Below are 6,878 nucleotides of genomic sequence, written 5' to 3'. Positions count from 1 at the left end.
CCGTATCTCTGCATCCGTAGCTCCGTTTCGTGTGTGTAATATGTCAAATTGTTCGTATCGACAAGTAGATAATTTCATTCCATTGCATCATATTCATTTGAGGTCATATTGATGCCTGAATCATCGTTGTAAGAGTGCTTCATAATGTTTTCTGCTGTCTGTTATCAGAACGAGCTCTTTTGTCATTTTTGTCATGATTGATGTGTGCATCCTATGAGGTTGATGTCTTCATATGTTTTGATCTATGCCATGTCTTCTTTACAGTGGTGTATGCCATGTATTTTTGTGATCAATGTGGTGACTAGCACAAGCATGCAAACTAGGCATCGTGATGTTGCTGATTTTAGTCCCTGTTCTGCTGTTATTTTGATGCCATGTAAACTTGATGCTACAGAGAGATCCATGCATATTTTGAGATACTTCAGTAAGGGTGTTTTGAACATGTGGTTATGCTCTATCCATTCATGCCCTTTGTTGCAATTATGGAGTAGTCTAGCATGTCATTTGAGTGCTCTACTTTTGCTTCAAAATGTTTCCTGGCAGATTGTTTACATGTTATTCAATTTGGCCGAGGTTGTTGTAGTTGGTCCGGATATGCTATGATGTTGTTTCTTGCCATGTATAGCTTCTATGACATGCCTTCTTGATGATGCTATGCTTATCTTGTCATGCAATGACTTGTGGTGAGTGAATCGAGCTTGTTAAGTAGTGTTCATGATGTTGCTGTTTTGCTAGGCTGAATCTGTTATTTCACGATGCTATATAAACATGTTGCTACTAATCATTCTATGCATAATCTGGATATGTCCTATAAACATGTGTTGATATACATGTCATCCCCTATCCATCCATGCCCTTGGTTGCATTTATAGGCTGTTGTAGCTTGTTGTAATCTTGCTCCAAAGTTGCTTCATAATGTTGCTGTCAGCCTGCTTACATTAAGTTCACTTGTTCCCATGTGTTTTGCTAGTGTTCCATGCATCCTATGACCTTGCTATTGTCATTCTTAGCTTCACAAATATGTATTCTTACTGCTGGTTGCCTTGCCATGCCATGTATTGTTCTGTAGTGAGTTGCACAAGCTCATTTACATGCCTTCATAATTATGTTTCTGCCATGTTTGAATCTGTATAATAACTTGCTATGTTTACGTGGGTGCCATCATATTTTCTGATCCTTTTTGGCTTATGGTCAGTAAGGGACTTTTGATCTATGCTTTGAGTAGAATCATGCCATGCCTTTGTTTGCCATTATAAGTTCCTGTAACATGTTGTTTGGTAGCTCTGAACATTGCATCGTGATGTTATTTTCTGCAAAGTCTGAATTGTAATAACTTGCAATCTTACCATGTGTGTTTGGACATGTTCTAGTGATTTCTGGAGATAGTTCAGTGTTCATGTTTTGTAATGCTTTACCTGTACATCATGTCCATGCCTTTTGTTATTATGTTGGGGTGATGTAGCATATTGTTTTGATGCTTGCAATATGCCTAGTTGCTGTTTTGGACAGATTATTGCTATGACTTGTATAGTGTGCATGTGTTGAACCGTTGCCCCGTTATGAGTGTGCTCTATATGAAACTTGCTTAGAATTGCATGTAGTTTCATATTATCATGTTGCATCCTTGTTTTGAGGTGTTTGATTGATGTTTGGGTGCATTTTTCATCAATGCCATGTTTAACTTGTTTTGCTCATATCTTCTAGGCCGTAACTCCGAATCTAATGAACTTTATATGTAACTTGACTAGAATCTTGTGTAGATCATCTTTGTGCATCTTAACTTGATGTTTAACTACTTGAACATAAGGTTTGTTCAGATCTGGACCAATTTCGAAATATGCATATGAGGACTTACCGGAATTGTTATATGTTGTTCCCGGCCTCATTTAAACTTGCCTTGATGTGTTGTTCTTGTTTGCATCATCTCTTGCCATGAGTAGCTTCATGTAGCTTTGTCATGCATCATGCTTGTTTGTGCATCATGCCTTGTTCATGTGTGGTGTGTTTACTATGTTGTGTGCTTCTTTTCGATAGTTCCTGTTTCGTTGCGATCGTGAGGATTCGTTCGTCTACGCTTGGTTCGGCTTTGTCCGTTCGTCTTCTTCATGGACTCGTTCTTCTTCCTTGTGGGATTTCAGGCAAGATGCCGCTACCCTGGATCTCACTACTATCATTGCTATGCTAGTTGCTTCGTTCTATCGCTTTGCTGCGCTACCTATCACCTGTTTATCAAGCCATCCCAAATAGCCATGAACCTCTAACCTTTGACACCTTTCCTATGCAAACCGTTGTTTGGCTATGTTACCGCTTTGCTCAGCCCCTCTTATAGCGTTGCTAGTTGCAGGTGAAGTTTGAAGATTGCTCCATGGCGGACAGGATTTTGGTTGGGATATCACAATATCTCTTATTTTATTAATGCATCTATATATTTGGTAAAGGGTGGAAGGCTTGGCCTTTTGCCTAGTGTTTTGTTCCACTCTTGCCGCCCTAGTTTCCGTCATACCGGTGTTATGTTCCCGGATTTTGCGTTCCTTACACGGTCGGGTGATTTATGGGACCCCCTTGACAGTTCGCTTTGAATAAAACTCCTCCAGCAAGGCCCAACCTTGGTCTTACCATTTGCCTCACCACCACCTACCCCTTTCCCTTGGGTCGGCCAACCCGAGGGTCATCTTTATTTTAGCCCCCCCGGGCCAGTGCTTGTCTAAGTGTTGGTCCGAACCAGAGCCCTTTGCAGCGCCCCCTCAGGGAAACTTGAGGTCTGGTTTTAGTTGTACGGATTGCTCATCCGGTGTTGCCCTGAGAACAAGATATGTGCAGCTCCTATCGGGATTGTCAGCGCATCGGGCGGTCTTGCTGGTCTTGTTTTACCATTGTCGAAATGTCTTGTAAACCGGGATTCTGAGTCTGATCGGGTCTTCCTGGGAGAAGGTCTATTCCTTCGTTGATCGCGAGAGATTGTCATGGGCTAAGTTGGGACACCCCTGCAGGGTATAATCTTTCGAAAGCCGTGCCTGTGGTTATAGGCAGATGGGAATTTGTTAATGTCCGGTTGTAGATAACTTGACACCAGATCCGAATTAAAACGCATCAACCGTGTGTGTAGCCGTGATGGTCTCTTCTCGGCGGAGTCCGGGAAGTGAACACGGTTTCTGGGTTATGTTTGACGTAAGTAGGAGTTCAGGATCACTTCTTGATCATTGCTAGTTTCACGACCGTTCCTTTTGTTCTCTTCTCGCTCTTATTTGTGTATGTTAGCCACCATATCATGCTTAGTCGCTGCTGCTGCTGCCTCACCACTTTACCCCTTCCTTTCCTATTAAGCTTTGCTTGTCTTGATACCCATGGTAATGGGATTGCTGAGTCCTCGTGGCTCACAGATTACTACAACAACAGTTGCAGGTGCATGTTTTGCGATGGTCATGACGCGAGAGCGATGCTTGCTTGCAATGAGTTCTTCTTCTGCTTCTTCTTCGATCAGGGGATAGGTTCCAGGTCGGCAGCCTGGGCTAGCAGGGTGGATGTCGTTTGAGTTTCTGTTTGTGATTCATCTGTAGTCGGATGATGCTCTGATGTATTGTGGTGTTGTATTCGTGTGGCATGGTTTGCCTCTTGTATGTATCCCCATCTATTATGTAATGTTGATGTAATGATATCCACCTTGCAAAAGCGTTTCAATATGCGGGTCTATCCTTGGTGGGACCTTCGAGTTCCTTTTGGATAGGGTCGCATATTGGGCATGACAAGTTGGTATCAGAGCCTCGACCGACGCTAGGATCCCCCTTGATTGATTGTGTAGTTTGGCCGATGTTGAGTCTAGAATAAACTGTTTTCGGAGTCTAGTTATATCGGAGAGTAGGAATTCTTTTTACTCCTCAGTCCCTTCGTCGCTCTGGAAAGGAATCTTGACGTAGGTGTTTCGGATTACTCCTCTTCCCCTTCAAATTTTTCTTTAGGATCACGCAGTTGGTTTTCTGATCGTTGGTTCTCAGCTCTTTTCATCCGGTGCATTTCTCGTCAAGTTGACTCGAGCCTCTTCATCTTTGAGTTCAATCCTCAGTTGTTTTCTTTTCCCACCCGCCCTCCCTGTTCTTCTTCTCAGAACCGGAGTCCGTAATCGAGTATCCATCCTACTCCTGCGAAGCCTTTGCTTTCTTTCCTCAATGATTTCAACCAGTGTTTTCTCTTCAAGATATTCGTCGATTCCCCTTCCAAGTTGTCTTTGTTTTCCCGCCCTCCCACCCTCCGGAGCTCTTTCGAACATCAATTTTCATTCGTGTGGAGCCTCTTCAGTTTTCGTCAATTGTTTCAACCGGTGAATTCTCGTTTCGTTCGTCATTCTTCATCTCTTTTCCTTTCCGGTGGATTCAATTCAAGTTTTTCGGGTTGATCATATTCTTTTACTCGAAGTGTTCTCCTTGCTCGTTCGCGTCTCGCCAGTTCATCCTTCCGGAGTGTTCAAGACATCTCAGGAGATTCGTATCTGTTCCAATAAATTCGAGGCTATCACCTCATTCAAATATTTCAATTGTTCCGGTGCATCATCTATCTGTTCATCATCCTTTCCAACGGTGTTTTCTTTCAGTGGGCCCATAACCCACAGGTCTTTTTCCAGGATCTTACCTGACTCTTCTAATTCCCCCGGAGTTATTCTCAATTCTTTTCAAAGTGTGACATAAGAATGGATTCCATCAGTAAGATGCTTTTCCAAGATCGTTTTCAAATCATTTTCCTTTGTTGCCTCAACATCTTCGCTTTTTGTTCTCCCGGAGTATCTCGGGAATTTTTGCGGTGTTTCTCGTCGTCATTTGAAGATCGAAGAAGAGTTTTTCATATTCATCCTCTCGATTTATTTCAGTGTGCCAGATATTCTTTCTTATCCATCCGGAGTATTTCAGGAGTTGTTTTCCCGTTTCTTTTCACCGGAGGCCATCAGTCCAGTTATCATTCTCTGTTATCCCAGTGCTTCATTCAAGTGCTCTTTAATCAGCTCGTTATCTCTTCGTTCTTGTGCATCTAAATTCCCTCAAGCATATTTGTTCTTCCAATTCTTCCCGGTGATTCATCCTCTTTCGTCAGTCATTTTCGAATTCTTACGGTGGTTCGTTCAAGATTCTTTTTCTTTGTTTATCATTTTAATCCATTCGTTCTTTTCAATCCTACCGGTGGTTCATGAAGACCTTCTCAAGTTTGTGATATGTCACTTCTCAATCCTTTTCAAGAAGAATAAGTAGTATACAAAATCCATTGCTTGTCATCAATTTATTTTGATGAAGGATAAGCATACAATAAATCTTATTCTTATTTCATCCAAGTGAATAATCCCTTCCTTCGGAGTTTGTTCGTGAGGAATAAATTCTAGTTCAAGTGTTTTCATCTTTTATTTTCCGGAGTTCAATCTTCCTCGGTCTTTTTGTCGGAACCTCCATCTAAATCATCGCAAGGCTCATCTTATTCTTTCATCCTTCAATTTTATCTCGTCATTCTTTTGTTACCGGAGTTCATGGTGGTTCTTCATGATTTAATTCATTCTTCAAGAGTTCATCAAGATTCTTGTTGGTGGAGTTCAAGTATCTTTTCTTCTCGCATCTCGAAGTGCAATTAATTCTCCGTAATTCTTTTGGAAGTGGAGTTTTGCATTTCTTCGTTCTTCTAAGTTATCCAATCATTTCCGTTTGCGGTCGGTTATCACCTCATAATTTTGAGATGTTCTCCATAAGTCCACAACAAGCTTATCCTTTCGTTGTTGATTTTCTCAACAAATCCGTTCAACCTTTCCTTCTAAGTTCTTTTCATTCAATTCTTTCAATTCTTTCAATTCTTCCGGAGGCATTGCTTTCTTCATCTCGTCAAGTGCCATCTCTTTGGGTGAAGTTCATGTTCTATTCCTCCATGTTTCAGTCGGAGTGCTGCCTAAATCCTTTCAGTCTTATTCGTTTCTTATCTCATTCTAACCACTCCGGTTAGAACGAGTGCTTTCTTAGCCTATCTGATTTCGTGAGCTTTCGATTCTCGTCATTCTCGTCGTTCCTTCTTCTTCTCGAATGCCCTTGATTCCTTGCTTCTTCTCTTCAGTTCTTGTTTCACCTCATCCCTTTTTCCCTTCCGTCTCGGTCCTAAGATCTCGGGACGAGATCTCTTGTTAGTGGAGGAGTGTTGTAACGCCCCGGTTCCGATGCGCCAGGTGTCTGCCAGTTATTCGCCGTCGTTGCCATGTCATTGCCATGTCATTTTCTTGTGTGTTGCATTTTATCATGTCATCATGTGCATTTCATTTTGCATACGTGTTCGTCTCATGCATCCGAGCCTTTTCCCCGTTGTCCGTTTTGCAATCCGGCGCTCCTATGTCCTCCGGCGTTCCCCTTTCGTCTCTCGTTGTGAGTGGGTGCTAAACTTTCTCGGAATGGCCCGAGGCTTGCCAAGTGGCCTCGGTATACCACCGGTAGACCGCCTGTCAAGTTTCGTGCCATTTGGAGGTTGTTTGGTACTCCAACGATTAACCGGGTAACCGTAAAGCCCCTCTCTCCTTGCAGCCCAACACCCCTTCCAAACTGGCCAAAAATCCATCTAACTCCCCTCCATGCTCTCGGTCGTTCGATCACGATCGCGTGGCCGAAAACTGCTCCTCATTTGGACTCTCCTAGCTCCCTCTACCTATAAATATATGCCTCTCCCCGAAATTCACGGTTGATCCCCCGAAACCCTAGCCCTCTCCCTCCTCGCGCCGCCGGACATGTCCGCCCGGCGGCCGGACACGTCCACCCCAGCCTCCACGTCGCCCGGACCAATCCGGGGACGCCACGTCATCGCGCCGCCGCCCCCGCCCAACCAGCGCCTCCCACGCGTCCCCGCCGCGCCTCCCACCGCGTCGGCCCGCC

This window comes from Triticum dicoccoides, chromosome 6B, assembly GCF_002162155.2.
Source record: "Triticum dicoccoides isolate Atlit2015 ecotype Zavitan chromosome 6B, WEW_v2.0, whole genome shotgun sequence".
NCBI lineage: Eukaryota > Viridiplantae > Streptophyta > Magnoliopsida > Poales > Poaceae > Triticum > Triticum dicoccoides.
Note: the sequence above shows the minus strand (reverse complement) of the source record.